This window comes from Protopterus annectens, chromosome 1.part0 (genome assembly GCF_019279795.1).
Source record: "Protopterus annectens isolate FY-2018-M chromosome 1.part0, PAN1.0, whole genome shotgun sequence".
Classification (NCBI taxonomy): Eukaryota; Metazoa; Chordata; order Ceratodontiformes; family Protopteridae; genus Protopterus; species Protopterus annectens.
The window spans coordinates 269886639-269906095 of NC_056725.1; positions in this window are offsets into that span (position 1 = coordinate 269886639).

Consider the following 19457-nt stretch of genomic DNA (forward strand, 5'->3'; position numbering starts at 1 on the left):
TTTCACTGAGCTTGGGGTTGCCTCATATGGTCACACGGAGATGTATGGGGACACATATTGCAGGCAGCCTGTCTGTCTAGCTGATACATGTCAATTATTTAGTGATCTGACAATTGGTTTAGTTGTATCCTTGCTCTGACTCAAGCTGGCTGCCATCTAGGGCACACCACCAGTCCTCATCTATGGCTTGTATTATTGTATCCTGTTGCAGTTCCTTCACTGCAGGTTGCATTTTTTATATTTTTGATGGCATTATTACAGATTCTGTTGTATTCTACAGTAGTAACTTCCATTCCTTGTGATACTATATAGCATATGCCAAGGATTTAAGTTGTGTTGAGTGCACATGATGAGTTTTGGAATTTGATGGGTGCGTATGTAATCTGTAATAATCTTACACTGAATAGCTAAGTACTCGGACTGCTTTCACCATATCTTCTAAAATCGTGTCCACAGCTGATGCGCAGAAGTCATTTTTCAACATGCTGTGCTGTCCACAAATAGTTTTTGGAATCCAGCCCAGTATGTTTTCCCAGTATGCAATATTACTGAGTGGTGACATTTTTGGTAAGCTGAGCAAGACATAATGTCTGAGCATCAGTTACCACCTTTCAAATGGCTGATATCCTTCCCATCAAACAAAGGTCCACTGCAGATGATTTAATTGACAAAATTCATAGCTTAAATGCTGTTCCACCCTAGCTTACTCAAGTCCCAGTAAGTACAATGCAAAGAATTCTTGCTGAGTCTCTTTTTGTCCTGATCCTGCCTCAGTTTTCATTAGAAATTTACACAGCAGCATTTTCATGGTAGACTGTAAAACGTGTGATACATTGACAATTACTATCTAAAGTTCAACCGTATTAAGCACATAAGTCAAGATAGGCAGTATATACCTCTTTGTCTTCATCCAGGGCTTTTTTGACATTCTCAAAGAAGTCCGCCAAGTTTAGTAAGCATGATTTACCCTTAATAAAGTCAAACTGGGATGGGTCAAGATTCTGAAGGTTGTCTATGTCCTTGTTGATAAGGTCCATGATGATTCTTTCCATGGCCTTGTAAATAAGACTGGTTAGGCTTATGGCTTATGGCTCTATATTTCCCAGGGTCAGTTGATAGACCCCCTTTGTGCAAGGGGATTATAGCTGCTGTTCTCCAGTCTTCTGGAACAAAGCCATTGCTTAGGCTATGGGTAAAGACAGTGCCAAGTGGATCTACCAGGTCATGTTTTAGGTTGTTTATTAATCAGCCTGGGATGTTATCTGGTCCTCTATGTTTTTGGCCTTGGAGAGTGTGGATATGACCTACTCATTGGTGATACTGGGAGAGGACAGATGTCAGGTATGCTTTGGGGTATGACTATTGGGGGAAGGGGGGTGAATTTTGCACCAAATCTGTCAGCTAACAGGCTGGCAATTCCCTCAGCATCAGTGTGAGTGAACCATCCACTATGAGTTTGGCACATAGCTGGGTATTCCCTTTTAAATTTTGGACATAGCTGAAGAATGCCTTATGATTGACTTTAGCTAGAGAAGCTAATTTAGCCTCATAACTAGTTTTAGAGGACTTTACCAGATATCTGATTGGCTTATTCAACCTATGGAGGGTATTCTTTCTCTGCTGACAAAGTTCCTTCTTGTTCATAGATATCAGTTTCTTCCTTTTGTTATATAACCTGTTTATACTCAAGGTCCACCATGGTGACTTTTTTTTACAGGAGTATTTGGCTTTGGTCCTGTCAAGTATAACAGAGTCAATACAGTTGTTTTATTGGTTATACAGGGGGTTTGCATACAGCTTTTCCATTGCACAGAGGCATGTTTGAAATACAGTAGTGAGTAAGTGTGTGTGTGCGTGTGTGTGTGTGTGTGTGTGTGTGTGTGTGTGTGTGTGTGTGTGTGTGTGTGTGTGTGTGTGTGTTATGTGTGGGTGCATGCGTGTGAGTGTGTGTGTGTGTGTGTGTGTGTGTGTGTGTGTGTGTGTGTGTGTGTGTGTGTGTGTGTGTGTGTGTGTGTGTGTGTGCGTGTGTGTGTGTGTGTGTGTGTGTGTGTGTGTTAATCTACAAGAGAGACGAGAGAGAGAGAGAGAGAGAGAGAGAGAACATCAGCGTTCATGCATGCATGTCCATCCTACAAATAACTTTCAGTGCATCCTGAAATGGTTCTCTGCTTTATTCAAAATAAATATTTAAAGATACTCTGGCTGCCTAAAACCCTAACTTGAACAAAGTAGGTACTGAAAAAGACTGAATACAGGAAGAAGTGCAGACTAAATCTGAAGACTATTCTTCATAATGTGGTCATGTTTATTAAAACAGTCCATTTTAGTTTAAAAAATTAATTGTTTCTCACAGTACACATGATGTTAGCCAAAAGTCCAAGAATGGATATAAATTATTTTATGCTGTATTTTCAGAATAAATGTAAAAAATTATAAAAAATGCATTTTACTGTTAAACTGAGCTATTTTCTTACAAATCTATTAATTACTGATCACAGGATAAAGGAAATTTCTAAAGTTTTGGAATTTTAATTTAATTCTATTAATTTGATTATATTAATAATTTATTAATAGAAACTGGAGTTACCAATTTAGTTAGAAAGTGATAGGAATGATCATGCCAGAAAATGATGGCATTGGCAATGTATTTTCATCTTTGATGGTATTTCATGCATCCTCTTGTTAGAGCAATGTATGCATTTGTAGTTTGAAGGACACATAGAGCCGGATTCACGATGGCTTGCACGGAGACTAAGAGTAGAGTAAGACTCCATGCAGCCAACATGCCCGACGAGTGATCCAGGAAGAGCCTGCAGGGGCATGCAAGAGTGCTCCTAAAATGGCTCTTACATGGACAGGGCTGGGATATGCAAATTACCTCAATTGCAGGCGAAAGACATGCAAATGAGGTAGATTTGCGATTCAGGAAACCCAAACCTGTCCGAGTAAGAGCAGTGTTATTTGCATAAATGTACTCAGTTGACAACTGAGTACCGTTCTGTAAATAGCAAAACGGAGCCGTGACAGCTCCAAATAAAGGTTGCATCCAGTGCAGGAAGCATGCCAATGTCCAAATATACAGCCATTGGCAATGTTTCCTGATGCAATATGGAAAAAAAATGTTTTTCTCCGATTTCCGAAGCATAGCGCAGCGCTGCGCAAACGGGTTGCACTCTAAAAACAGAAAACTAAAAATTAAAAACCACAAATGTGGATCTTATTTAAATTGATAATGTGCAATGCAAGGGAATGGCAGGCTGAAGACAACATGGCCTCCGAGTAGAGGTTGCTAAGGGAGAAGCTCAGACTAAGAGATGTAACCAAGCATTAGTAGGCAATCCTATGCAAAGCAGGGTTAGGATAGTGAATCGCAAGTTTACATAGCAAATGAGCACAGTCAGTGTAGTGTAGGAGTAGGATAAGGGGAGTAACAGAGTAGAAGACAGGTGACATCACGAGTGGGATATGTATGAAAGAAGTGAAGCTCATTGGAGTAGAGTGGCATGTGTCAGCTGTCATTTACACATCATGGAAAGAGGTGTGTCAACAGGTAGGCTAGGTAAAGGCAAGAAATGGAAGGTGTATGCCGTGGATAACACCAAAGTTTCTTGCTGAGCGGGTATGCGCACGTGTGCGCGCCTGTAAACCCGAGTAAGACAGAATGCGTGTGTGTAAGTGTGAGTGTGTGCGTTTAAGCCGGAGTAAGCATGTATAAGGCTGTTTAAAGAGTTGTAAGTGCATTTACACTGATGTGTCTGTGTTTTAACCTGAATAAGCAAGTTTTAGTCCGTGTAAGCATGTGTGCACACGTGTGAGCGTGTTTGCGCTTGTGTGCGCGGTGGTGCCCCCCCCCCAAGGAAACAGAAAGGAAAAAGGAAGCACAACAAATAGTAAGAAGCTACCAGGGAGTACTAGCAGAGCTAGCAGGTGAAAACAATCAGAATCAGGCAATTACACAGGCAGTACACTAGCCCAGCCCAGCCTAGCACTTAAAACTCTGCAAACAACAGTCCATTATGTTTCTCACAACAGACACTGCAGTAAGCTAATAGAAGTGAAAACTGAAAAAGCTTTACTGAGACTAAAAAATGTTAGGGGCTGCCATTGCAGTTATAAGGCGACATATGCAACATGCTGAGGGTGGTGACAATGGAAATGCTGCTGGACAACCCACAGTGAGGAGACAGAGAAGAGTGTACAGGCCCAGGGTAATCTACCAGGGGCTACATGAGCTGGGGATAGTGGAGCGCTATAGAGTGGACAGAGACCTCCTGCAGCAAATTGTTGAGCTGTGCAGGCCACGCCTCACACACAGAACCAACAGAGGGGAACCCATCCCAGTGGAAATCAAAGTATGTGTTGGCCTAAGAATATTAGCAACAGGTACCTTCCAGAGACCAACCGGTGATATGATGGGGATATCACAGGCATCAGCATCCAGGGTACTGCACCAGTTCCTGGATGCCATGTCAACACATGTCAGTGATAATGTATATTTCCTCAATTCCCATGAGGTATTGGCCAGCAATATGCATCTCTTCCAGCAAATAAGGGAATACCCTGAGGTAGTGGGTGAAATAGACTGCACGCACATACGCATCAAAGCACCAACCGGCGAGCGGGGTAGGGTCTACTTCAACCACAAGTGCTTCCCCTCCATCAACTGCCAGGTCATGTGTGATGGCCAGGGCATAATAATGAATGTGTGTGCTGGCTGCCCTGGAAGCTACCATGATTCCCATATCTGGCATCTGACGCAGCTGGACCAGACATTTGCCAATGGGGACATCCCACATGGTCACCTAGTGGGGGATGCTGGCTATGCACTGGAGCTGTGGCTGATGACACCCATCAGAAACGCACACACACCTGAACAGGAACGCCATAATGAGGCACACGCACAAACATGTAATGTAATCAAGCGTGTGTTTGTGCTGCTCAAGTCACAGTTCTGGTGTCTGGACACATCTGGTGGAGCCTTGCAGTACTCACCAACTACATTTACCCAAATTGTCATGGTATGTGCTATGATACATAATATGATCCTGCAAAAACAGCTGCAGCAGGACCAGCATAGGCCTGGGCCAAACAGCCCCCCAACATTGCCAAAGCCATCACAGGCAGAGCGTGACTCGGAGGAGGAACAACCTGAGCCTGCCCCAGTAGGCAGAAGGAGGCATGCCCCGTATGCTTTGGCCTTGGCAAAGAGGCAATGCATAGCACATACACTGGCTCAGTAGGAACTCTGGAAATTATACCTCTCTCTGACTTGCACATATAGTAAAAGCGATGCCTAAGTTGACAATACCTGCTTTCAAACATGTACGGGGAGTGTAGTATGTGCATCCGAAATAGGCAGCCCTGCAGCACCACCTGAGGTATGATTGCCATGTGTTAAGCAACATAAAGCAGTGCTAAACAGCATTTACCATCATGTAGCATATACAAACAAAATTGCACACACCAACTAGCACAACTGTGGTCAATGTTGAGTAATATTGGGCAATGTCCAGCAATGTTGGTGAATATTGAGCAATGTCGGACAAGCCTGGTCTAAGTAGGGCATAGCTAAACAAAAGCCAACTTGCTCATATTTGCTTAACTGGCCCTTAAGCAGTCTGGTCTGCTCAGTATGAAAATATAAAGCAGTGCTGGGCCTCGAACCCAGGATACTGTGTACTATAGTTAAAGTACTGAACCACTAAATCATGACAGTATTGTAGTGGTCAGCCTGTATGAAGGAATGTTGATAAGTCTATGCAAAGTATCTCATGGAAACCCTGCAGGCACAGCATAATCCCTGTTGAGTTATGACACAAAGGTGAGTCCTGCAGTAAGAACAGAACCTGACTTCCAATACACACAGTATAAATGTTAATATTGGTCATGTTCACACACATCAACAAATGTAGTGGACCTCCGATAGTAACATAGTGAAAGGTCACACTGGGCATGCTCACACACTTGAATAAATAAGACAAATGTCAGGAAACAAAACATGGAAAGCCTGAACTGGGCATGCTCACACACTTAGCCATGTCTGAGTACAGCAGTGGGCCACACATATCTGGCAGTTGCATGTGTTAACCCAGGAACCTCTCACTATCCAGCAATCTGCCCTGTGTACACAGTTATATGACAGCAGACACATATAATAGTGGAACCCTGTCATAATCAAATATGTTCTGCAGATACCTAAGTTGTTCATAGAAACTGGTAAAGCAAAGACAATAAAGACCTGCAGACAGTATTAGCAATAAACATTGTGCATCCCGAACATTGGCATAGGTTCAGAGGTCGATACTAGGCTATCTGCCCTAGGGCATGTACAAGCCTAGCCAGAGTGTGTTTGGCATTTGCAACCCTGTCAGATTACTACACTGTGCATGTGAATAGTAGGTCACATAAGATAGCCCATGTACGTTTAGGCTAGTGTGCCTCTGTCTAGCAGGGACACAAAAGATATCCCAGGGGTAAATATACGATCACCCATACAGTCGTCAAGATGTCTCCTGTAGGTGGTCAGTGGGTGGCTCTGCCTATGTGAAACTGGGATTACAATCCAGAGTGAGTGGAGCCTCTGGTTTAAGAATCTGTCCCTCCAGCATGTCCTATTAACATCTGTGCTGAGGTATATGTCCCTGGTGTGTGTAGCTCCATGGGAGTCGGATATCCTGAGGTGGAGCATGTCCAGTAATTCTGGGTTGGGTATATCTGTAAATAACAGGCACACATCATATGTGAGTAGGTGGTAAGCAACTGAGTAGAGCTGGAGTTACTGCATCCAAACTGTGCAAGGCATCTGTATGAGTCCCTAGATCTGCTTGGTGAGGAACTTCTGTGGCCAGTACAGTTGCTGCAGGTGTCGGGTAAGGTACACCCCAAATGTGGCATTGTAATCAAGCATGGTTGTGATGAGTATAGGGGCACAATGACCTCACTCGATCTAGATGTGAAACCATATGGGAAAAGGTGGCCTATATAGAAGGTCTGTCCAACCATTTTGGCAACGTGATTGTCAAAGGCGACAGTACGAACAACTCATGTCCCCAAACCCCTAACAACTCCAACCGTATGTAATGGAGTACTACCTATGTAGTAATGTGTGGACATGTTGTTATTCCCAAAGGGGATGACTATGCAACTAATGGCATTTATCTGTAGGCCATGGCTCAGGCACCAGTCATCCATCTCTGTGAGACCTTGTTTGGGTATGCATGTGGCAGCTGGAGAGTTGATTATGGCACCCAGTTTGCAGTCAAGTGCGAACATGGTCAGCCATATTCCCCCTGTGGTAGCCTATACGTCAGACAAATATATACTGAACAAGAGAGGTCCCAGGACCGAGCCGTGTGGGATGCCATGTGTAACTGGTGTATAGTCAGACATTGTACCTGCAATTCTGACCATGTGGGTGCTATCTCTGATCCAGGTAGCAATCCATCGTGTGAGATATGTGTCCATATCGATGCTGGTGAGCCTATGCATAATGGCCCAGTGGGTTATTGTGTTGAAGGGTTTTGCAAGGTTCAGGTAGCCTGTGTGGACAACCGTCCCTATGTCGATGGACCTGTTAACCGTTTAAAGAATACAAACATGTTCAAGAGGCAAGATCTGCCCACAACAATGCTGAAATGTGTAGGACACAGTGTCTGTAGGTTCCCGATGTCTATGTGTATGAGTCCCATGACAATATGCTCCATAGCTTTGCAGAACAGGCTAGTTAGGCATATAGGGCAATATTGTCTGTGGTCCGTTGTGGCACCGACTCTGTGGAGTGGGACCACTGTCGCTCTATGCCATTTCTTGGGTACATATCCTGTAATAACTCTGAAACTGAACAGTGCTGTAATGTAAGGGTTATGTCTGTCATGAAGCTCGTGTAAGATGCAGGCTGGGACACCATCTGGTCCCATTGATGCTGTGATGTACGCTTTGGGGAGGGCAGCACTCACCCATTACTGTGTGATGTCGAGGAGATTACACTCTGTTGGAATGGATAGTTGCTCCTTAGGGGGGATGGGGGGAGACATCTGCACTGAACCTGTTTGCCAGGATGTTGGCAATGCCAGTGGGTTCAGGGTAAGTTTAGTCAGTATGCAGTAACTCACAGCATATCAGTGAGTGTCCACCCAGGTTCCTGACATAACTGAAGACGTCTGTGTGATAGTCCTATGTGTCTGGTGCAATTGTCCGGTAGAATCGGCCCTTAGAAGAGTTCATGAGTGATCGTAGCTGTCTGCTAGTACAGATCACAGATGCCTTCCCCATCTGGGATTGTGCTCTATCATGTAGTAGCTTCCTCTTGATGTTGTACAGGTTATTAAAAGCTGGGGTCTACCAGACAGGTCCCCTGCCATTTGAGGAGTGAGTCCTGTTGTTATTTGGGATAGCACTATCCATGCAGTCTACTAGGTGTCCATAGAATGTGTATGTAAAGGATTCAGCAGTCTGAGCCGTATTTGCCACTGTCTCAGGGTCTCTGAAGGATACCACCTTGCTTTGGTGAAATGAGACGTTGGCTCATGAGAAGTTCACCAAGATTACCCAGGATGGGTGTGTGGAGGGTTATATGTATGTCCAGTGAGATACATGTATGTTCTGACCTTACCAATGAGAGGTATATCGCTGGCGTGGAACATAGAGTCCCCATGTTGGTGATGATCAGGTCCAATATGTATTCCCCCTTGTGGCTGTGCTGACTGGTTGTGCCATAGCATATGAGTCTACAAATTGTAGTGACTGTTGGGCGAGGGTGTTGGGGCTTGAGTAGTATCCCCAGTCAATATTTGTGTATTTGAAGTCACCCAATATAATGGTATTTGTGGAGACCTTCATATTCTCCATAGTTCCCATGAAAGCCGAGTGTGGTTCCTGAGTTTGGGAGGGTGGTCTGTAGCAGTCAACAAACTGAAAGGCAGTGTTGCACAATGGTAGTTGTATATGTATGGTCTGTGATGCTTTGTACAGTGCTACTAACCCAGAGGTGTGTGTATCTGTGATGTATATGGATACTCCCCCTAGTTGTTTTGTCTGTTCCAAGTCTTGTGGTCAGAAAGCATGGTATTAAACATAACCTGGTAGTGCTGTTGTGCATAAGTGAGCCTGAACCAGGCATCTGTTAGTGCACAGATATCGCTATCCTCCATACTGAGCAGAGTCCTGAATGGCTGCAATATGAGGGTAACACATCTGGTGTTGAGCAGCATTACCCTTAGTTTCATTTAACCTGTAATGTCTATGGAGGTGGGTTTGTCTTTTGAGCCCTGCTTAAGAAAGGCACTATGGTGGAAGCAAGAGCCTTAGCCAGCATTTGAAAGTTCAAGGGTGACAAGTGCAAGCTGTCCATAGTGAAGCTACGTGGCATGTCGAGCATGTCACCACAGGCTGACACACACTGTATCCCCTATGAATGACACCAATTTGTTAGCCAACTGTTAAACGTGATATGTTTGTCTGTATACTGTGACATCATAACTGGTGGGTGTAAGATGCTAGACAAGGTTAGGGTCATATTGGCCTGGGCTACATGATCAGAGTGTTCCTCCATGTATCATGTCTTGTGGTCCAGGGAGTAATGTCTGAGGTTTTACGCACCAGCATGGGCAATGATGGTGCCAGTCCTGTACTTGCTTTGGAGTGACCTGACTGCATGTGTTATGTGTCAGATCCTGGCCCCCGACAGACAGCCCAAAGTGACTATTCCCTTGTTTGGGCTGGTGAGTAGTACATCAGTGTGTCTGACAATAAGTGTCGCCTATTACAAGTGTATTAGGTGTGTTATTTAGCCCGAAGGGCAGTGACTGTGTGGCACACTGACATTGTGAACTATGTGATATGTGGGTATTGTAGTGGGGTAGCAGTTGTGTGTGTGTATCTGCTTTGGAGGTCTCTGCTTCTTAGGTAGAGTTCATTTACAGCATCCAAGTATGTCTATGTGTGATAATGTGGTTTGAGTGCTGTCGCAAGAGGATGTGTGAGACTGATATGTGGTGTGTGTGGTTACCTTCACCACCTGACAGACTGTGCCAGTGATGGGTCAAGAGAGTTCAGCACCCTGTATATCTATATAGGTGCATCTCACACATATATCTGAGTTTGTCGGGAGGAGGAGAGGGTTGTCTGTGTACATGAGACAGATGTCACATTGTGTCAACATCACAATATTCACCAGCTGGACTGGAGAGTACACACAAAACCGACTCCTGGACATGCCAGGATATTATGATGACATACTCTGTAGCCTGATCACAAAGGATCAGTAGGGTGTTAAGTGTGTAAAAGAGTATAACAGGGATTAGTGCTCAGGTTCGTTGGTGTTTTGTAAAGAGTGGCTGAGAAGGAGTCCAGACTGAATCATGACACCACCTTCAGCTATGTCATAAATAACAATGTACACCCATATATGACCTGAGTCAGGGCCAACTGTACCTGACTGACAATGCTGACATCCTGACAGACAGGCCCATATATACATACCCACTTCCTATGAATGATAGTCCATATCATCATACCAGGAGATATCACATGTAGAATGGATGAGCAGTTACCCCCAATGCCAAAAGCATGGCAGCAAGTGGAATACATTGATTCCCAAAATGTGTCATGCATAAACAACAGAACAAACAGATCCTGCACCTGAACTGTCAGCTGAGCCTCACCCCCTACACAGGATGTGGAACTGTTTAATGTGTTACAGCAACATATGGCACTCCCCACAAGTGTTGGTGCACAACACACCATGGGAAGTACACTCCAGTATGCCTATGAAGTCTGATCTGCAAGGTCATGGAGTCCATCATGGTTGAAGTCATAAACAGAGCTATTGGAAGCTGACATACACACATCCCTACCAACTGTGGTATGTTCATGTGCGGATCATGGTTCCCAAACATGCTAGACTGTTTGGAAGGCAGCCACCCAGGACATACATCACTGAACAAAGCTACACATGTCTCACATAGACTTTGAATAGCCCTTTATCAACATCCCAGACACATGTAGTATCCACAAAACCAACAAGCTGTGCATAAATATGTGTTGACATATGAAGGAATGTCAATGTGTCCACAGATAGATCACACAAGGTAAGGATTATGAGGTCCTGTTCAAGCTGTTGACACCTGCTGACCCACATGGACCATTCCTGGAATGGCATAAAACAAAGTGTACACACATCACCATGTCCAGTCTGATGATGTCACCATCCTGTACATACAGCAGGAGAAGAAAAACGAACCAGTAAAACAAATAGCGTGCCATGTTAATGTGTCTCTTTCTAGTATCATAACATAATTAAGTAGGGGTTTGAATCCTGCAAACACTGACTGTGTATGTGTGCAGTTTCCTTTGAGAGGAGTGCCCTTTTGGAGACTGGGAAGACTAGCTAAAAGAGGTACATTCCTCTTTGGAAAGTCTGATGATGTCACCAGCCTACAAATAGAGCAGGAGAAGGGAAACCAGCCAGTAAAGCAAATAGCATGCCATGTTAATGCGTTAGGGTGTGTTCAGTTTCCTTTGAGAGGAGTGCCCTTTTTGGAGACTGGGAAAACTCACTAAAAGAGGCACATTCTTCTTTGGAAAGTCTGATGATGTCACCATCCTACAAATAGAGCAGGAGAAGGGAAACCAGCTAATAAAGCAAATAGCATACCATGTTAATGCGTTTCTCTCTAGTATCATAACATAGTTAGGTAGGGGTTTGAATCCTGCAACCACTGACTGTGTTAGTATGTATGTATGTGTGCAGTTTTTTTTGAGAAGAGTGCCCTTTTTGGAGACTGGGAAAACTCACTAAACAAGGTGCATTCCTCTTTGGAAAGTTTGATGATGTCACCATCCTACAAATACAGCAGGAGAAGGGAAACCAGACAGTAAAGCAAATAGCATGCCATGTTAATGCGTTTTTCTCAAATATTATAACATAGTTAGGAAGGGGTTTGAATCATGCAAACACTGACTGTGTATGTGTGTAGTTTCCTTTGAGAGGAGTTCCCTTTTTGGAGACTGGGAAAACTCACTAAAAGAGGTACATTCTTCTTTGGAAAGTCTGATGATGTCACCATCCTGCAAATAGAGCAGGGGAAGGGAAACCAGCCAGTAAAGCAAATAGCATACCATGTTAATGCGTTTGTGTGTGTGCAGCTTCCTTTGAGAGGAGTGCCCATTTTGGAGACTGGGAAAACTCACTAAAAGAGGTACATTCCTCTTTGGAAAGTCTGATGATGTCACCATCCTACAAATACAGCAGGAGAAGGGAAACCAGCCAGTAAAGCAAATAGCATGCCATGTTAATGCGTTTGGGTGTGTGCAGTTTCCTTTGAGAGGAGTGCCATTTTTAGAGACTGGGAAAACTCACTAAAAGAGGTACATTCCTCTTTGGAAAGTCTGATGATGTCACCATCCTACAAATACAGCAGGAGAAGGAAAACCAGCCAGTAAAGCAAATAACATGCCATGTTAATGCATTTCTTTCTAGTTTCGTAACATAATTAGGTAGGGGTTTGAATCCTACAAAAACTGAGTGTGTGTATGTGTGCAGTTTCCTTTGAGAGGAGTACCCTTTCTGGAGACTGGGAAAACTCACTAAAAGAGGTACATTCCTCTTTGGAAAGTCTGATCATGTCACCATCCTACGAATATAGCAGGAGAAGGGAAACCAGCCAGTAAAGCAAATAGTATGCCATGTTAATGCGTTTGGGTGTGTACAGTTTCCTTTGAGAGGAGTACCCTTTTTGGAGACTGGGAAAACTCACTAAAAGATGTACATTCCTTTTTGGAAAGTCTGATGATGTCACCATCCTCCAAATACAGCAGGAGAAGGGGAACCAGCCAGTAAAGCAAATAGCATGCCATGTTAAAGCATATTTCCCTAATATCATAACATAGTTAGGTAGGGGTTTGAATCCTGCAAACACTGACTGTGTTAGTATTTGTATATATGTGTGCAGTTTCCTTTGAGAGGAGTGCCCTTTTTGGAGACTGGGAAAACTCAATAAAAGAGGTACATTCCTCTTTGGAAAGTCTGATGATGTCACCATCCTACAAATACAGCAGGAGAAGGAAAATCAGCCAGTAAAGCAAATATCATGCCATGTTAATGCGTTTCTCTCAAGTATTATAACATAGTTAGGTAGGGATTTGAATCCTGCAAACATTGACTGTGTTAGTGTGTGCAGTTTCCTTTGAGAGGAGTGCCCTTTTTGGAGACTGGGAAAACTCACTAAAAGAGGTACATTCCTCTTTGGAAAGTCTGATGATGTCACCACCCTACAAATACAAATGAAGAAGGGAGCCAACCAATAAAACAAATAGCGCACCGTGTTAATGCATCTCTCACTAGTATCATAACATAGTTAGGTAGGGATTTGAATCTTGCAAACAATGACAGTGTGTGTGTCACTGTTGGTCAATGCGGTGTGGGTTTTGGTTTTACTATGGTAGGACATACTATGATTAAAACAGTAAGTGCATTGCACACATCAGGTATCTGCGTGGCAAATATATATGTGTACATGTCCCCTCAATCAGTACATAGGTGTGAAGCCTGCATACTACATGAATACATCTGTTTCCATTGACAGGTCGTGCCGCTGCTTCTCAGATCGTAGGTCACATATGTATGTATGTGACAAGGCCGTCCACTGTTGTGATCTGTGGCCAAGGTCATCTGCACCGCACACACCCATGACAGTTACTAAAGAGTAATGTGAGTGAGGGTATATGCCTGGGGTATATGTCAGACATTTTCATACACAACAATGACTGGCAATAATGGACAGTCAGTATAGGTGTACAACTGCCTTATGGATATGCATTCAGGCCTCTAATGTCTTATGTGATACACCGAGGGACTCCACAATACCTATGGATATGTGGATACCAAGGGACACATGACATAACACGAGGCTGTATGTACACATTGGTACCCAACATACATGTTGAGGTCTACCATCAATGTGGTACTGATGGGATAGTATGTATAGTAAATGCGGATGACTATGCCATAGCCGGCTTACTGCTATACAGCATGTATCAGACAACAGGTGTCTGTCTGTATGATACCCTTCTGTAGGATGTGCGTCCCATCCAGGGAATGCATTGTAGGCCAATGCATGCATTTCCAGATGTGGATGGACACATCCCTAGTGTGTTTGCATGTACCTAAGTGGGCTATATGCCAAACAGGTGTGGTCCCAGGAATGGGTGGTGGTCAATACCACTGATTAGTGTTAGAGTATAGTACCAGAAGGATCCAACTGTTACTGAGTTCCCTACAACTGTGTGTCATTTGTCAGGACATCATCCAATAATTGCTTATAGTCATGCTGTTGAGGTTGTGTATACTACCAGACCGCAAATCATTGACAGATATTAACAGTATCATCCACAGCATAGTGTCAACCCATGTCATACACACATGTGGACCCATGTTAGTACATCACTGTAGTAGAATGCATACTGGCCATTGAAATTTACTATGAGATGTTAACAATGTGTACAACAGGGTATGCCACACACCCATGTGTCTACCATGCATGCACATGCAGACAGTGCACACCCATCATGTTGACAGATGTACACTTGCTAATTTGTACTGCACACATCACATACGTACTGTCCACTCACTAACACATGCTGGGAACACATTACACTTCAGCCAAGTGGCACATGGGTGGACAAAACATACTCAGACCTAACAGTGGTGTAAACAATGCTACATTAACAATCAGAACTTTGATGCATAATGCCTGCTCAGACATACCTACAAGGATGTCATTACACTTTCCTGTTGACAACTTGCTAATATTGCTACACTGCTATAATGTCACCCTGTGCATCAGCACCACGTTAGCCTGCTCCTTCAATAATGTTACAGATTACAGGAGGTGACACAGGTATCATCATATGCACAGGGTGTGTTGTTGTTTGCCAGAGCCTGACATTGACCCATCCAGTCGACATGTCTGTGTGTGTGTGTGTGTGTGTGTGTGTGTGTGTGTGTGTGTGTGTGTGTGTGTGTGTGTGTGTGTGTGTGTGTGAGGGACAACAGTACAGCATGGGCCAACGTTGATGTAATGTGTGTGTGTGTATGTGTGCCCTAGTTGTTTGGTTAATGTGTGTGTGTTTGCATGCACACAGCTCTACCATGTGGCTGCCAAATACGGTAGTTTGTGGGAGAGCCCACAGACTGTACCTGCTAGGCTGTAAAGATCACTGTCTCCGGCCACGGACACAGTACTTGTGCCTGGCAGGGGTGCTACGGACAGTATCAGGTACCAACCCAGACTGGGTACTGTCATCAGAGGCAGAGGTATGACAACTGGACCCACATCCCTGCTGGGACTGGCCAGAGCCACGTGCACATGGTCTACTGGGACAGTCAATGGACAGGCCAGCCCCAGCATGGCTGGGGCTGGACCTGCCACTACGGGAGTGGCTGTGAACTGTGGGCCATCCATGACCACTGCCAGCTGTTGCTGGCATGCATCCGTGTTGACGTTGCAACCGTCCCGCAATGTCCTGGCTCATGGAAGACATATTGTGGAGGGCATCTACTGCCTCCCCCCCAACGTCTATCAATGACCTCGGTGTAATTCTAGATGGCACCGGCAAGGTCACAGATGCTGTCATTGATAGAGGTGTAATGGGCCCTCGGCACCATAGGTCCCTGTCTGGTGTACCATTCCATACAAGCCTGAGCCTGCATTACAGCCCGGAACATACTGGATGTCGTAAGACCAGTGAGGGCACGTCTGTCAGGGGCAATACGACCAGCGGTGCTCCCCTGAGAACCCCTGGACCTCCGCCTATGTGGTACAATTCCGGAAATCCGGCTATGGCTGCTATGAGGGGATGCAAGTGCCATGGGTACCACACTCTCCTGGTCAATGCCAACTGTATGCTGTCCCTCGCCTATGGCCATTGGTGATGAGGGATGTATTGGCAGTATGAGTGTGCACATAGATGGGGTTGAACGCTGTGTACTGTCGATTGGGGGACCAACGACAGACCCTGTCAAATATTCCTGTGACAGAATATATGTCACATCATCACCACTATTCATGGCAGTGGCTTCAGGTTCCATGCTGCTTTCAGCCACCCCTAACTCAGCACCTGTGAGAGGAAGACAGGAAACACACTTTACAGTCTGCACATGATGCATGCACACATGCACACATGCACACATGAACACATGCACACATGCACATATGAACACATGCACACATGCACACATGAACACATGCACACCACATGTACACATGCACACATGCACACATGAATACATGCACACATGCACACATGCACACATGCACACATGAACACATGCACACGTGCACACATATACACTCCTCACTGCAGCACATACACACACACACCAGCAATCCAACACATACTCTATAGTGGGTGAATGTGGGTGCCAGTATCACAAGGCAAACAGTCACCACACACATGTCAGCATGCAGAATATGTGTTGCACAAGACTATGCAGTGCAAGTGTAGGCGCCCCTATTTCATGGAAGTGTACATGGCTTTGATGCAACTGTGTAGTTGTTCAGTGATTGGCTACACCCTGGAACACAATGTGTACCTGGACACAACATTGCTGTGCAAGTATTATCAGCTCTGCAATGCCCTGTGCACCATCACTCACAGGTATACATGCCATGACTGCATGTGTTATCTGTGTGACACATAGATTTCCATGTCTGAGTACAGTGTCTGTGTCCATAGCAGATAATAGTGGGCACAGGTGTAGCACATGAATGCCATGTACACACACGGGATGAGTGGTGCATGTTGACGTGAAGGAATCCCAATGCTCGACATGGCCAGTGGACAGTGGTTATGGTGATTGTGGGACATATAGCAGATATGTAGGTGCCAGCCATGGCATGGCATGCTACACGACTGCAACATTAAACATCACACATACCCAATGTGTGTCATGTGACTTTTACACCCACTAGCATTCCAGGACATATATGTGACACTTTGTTCGGATGGCAACTGCTGTGCATATTGTGTATTCTGGCATATGTAAGCACACACACAACATACTATGCATATTGTGTACAGGTGCATATGTTTGCACACACACAACATTGAGGTGCACAGCAATGACTGCTATGAGTAGTACTGCGGTGACTGTAACTGAATGGGGTGTAGTACCCTGTGCCATCATCATCATGCATCTTGCAGTCACTCACAGCTACTAATGTGTGCAAGACCAACACCTAGCATGCTGCACCTGAACTGCAGTGCCGTGGCTACGTTCACAATTACATGGGTGTGTGAGGTGCCTGATAGGGAGCATTGCCTAACATGACTGTGCTATGTGTTGAAGAGTGTTGCACAGCCCCATGATAGGCCTCTACCCCTGAGGTACATCATGTGTGTGTGCATGACATGTGGGATACTGAAGTGTGACCTTACGGTGGGTGTGTGGCAATGCCAAATGTAGCATGTTTTCATGTCCTGCGTATAATAAACATGTTCTGTTGTGTACAGCTGTAGCAACTATGCATATCTAATGTGCAGTACAGTGTTGCCACAAATGTATCTGTTGGTCTGTGCATTGCATGTGATTGAGGCAGCTACTGACTTTACTGAGATGTTTAATATCTCACAGCAAACATGCACAGCATGCATTATGCATAGGTGCGTTGCGTGTACATGGCCTACACCTCACCTATGACATGCACATGTCATTACCAATATTAAAGTGTAACACACTCACCAGCATGTATCGTCTGCCCTGCTGTCACACCAGAAGGACCTACAAGAATATGACACAGTTTGTCAGAGGTCGCAACTGTGGCATTGCTACTGTGAGTGTGCTAAATTACAGTAGAACAACAGTCAACAGTCACAGGTGTACAGATACAATTTCAAATATCAGTATTGCACACAATAGGCAGCACAACTGCTGAACACACAGTACACATCTCACATATGCATATTCTAACAGTACAGGTAATGGTAATCTACAGCTAGGGCATATTACCTGCCTGCTCCATGTCATCATGCTGGTTGGCTCCGGCCTCCATGATAACACATGTGTGATGCTGTTGCTGCTGTAGGCCAGGAGCCACTACGCTTAGGAGCAGCTCCTCCACTCTGGTGAGGGGGATGTATGGCTGCCCCACCAACTGTGGCAAGCTGTTGTCTATGGATATCAGACGCACGCCGCCGGACATGTCTAACTAAATCACTGCAGTGATCGTGTACCTGCTCATATGTCCGGTTATGCATGCCTATGTCATTTACCCGACGAACAAGATCTTGCCACAGTGCCATACGCTCATGCTGGCTGGCCCTGGAAAACAGCAGTGTATAGTGCTGCACCGGGCTGTTATGTATTTCCTTTTCCTCTGCAGCTCTATAGAATGAATTGTGTTGATGAGCCATAGCCCTGAAAGACAATTAAACAATATGTGTGAGCAAGTCATGTGGCACACTTAACATTATTAAGTACATATATCACTTAACTGCCATATATAGTATCTGTTTGACTGTCAAAGGATACACACGTTCAATACCACATATCAGTGCTCAGCCCACAACTGGCTGACAGTGCCTGCCACACTCCATATAACAAACCAGTATACACCAGTACTCGGCACACTGTTTGGGATACAATGCACAACCTCGCCACGGAGGTATATATCAAGCTAATGCATGAAGAAATATGTCATCCAATGCAATGAATGTAAAGTCCATTTACAGTATTACCAGTAAACCACCCTAGTTGTTGATGCCATATCCCTACCTAACATATGTGCACGGTTGTTATTATAGCTGGCATACTGCTGTAACAGAGTATACATGCTGCTAGGTACACAGACATACCCTGTAACACACATGTGATTGCGTGCATGGTACATGCATCATTACACACACATCAGACATACATACAACACACAAATGTATGCCAACATAGATGAGCATTACCTGTGTACCTTACAGTACTGTGTGCCCCTACTTACAGATACCTATGCCTGAAGTATGTAATCTTTGCAGACTACAGAAAACACACAAGACAGTGTTACCAGGGAATGTGAACATACACCATACTGTGCTGTTTAGGCCTACAGCTTCAGGTAGTACAACAGTTCATATGTGAGCTGGATTCACCAGCAGTACCACTTACTGAGCATACATGTATTGCTTCAGCCTACAGTGGGACACCACAGTCGTACACAAGGAACTATGTCACAACATATGCCATCCTACTATGTCTGCATCCCAATAACTGACACATCTTTCTCTGGCCTCACACTTAGGACACAAACTACCATGACAGAAACAACCTCACACCAAGCTATCACACCTTTACAGACCTTGCACACATTCACTGTCACACTCATTCCACCTCACATAGCAGGTATTGCACTGAGTACATGTGTGTGTGCATTGTGTCATAGGTAGGTAATATGCTATTGGCCCTAGGGCCC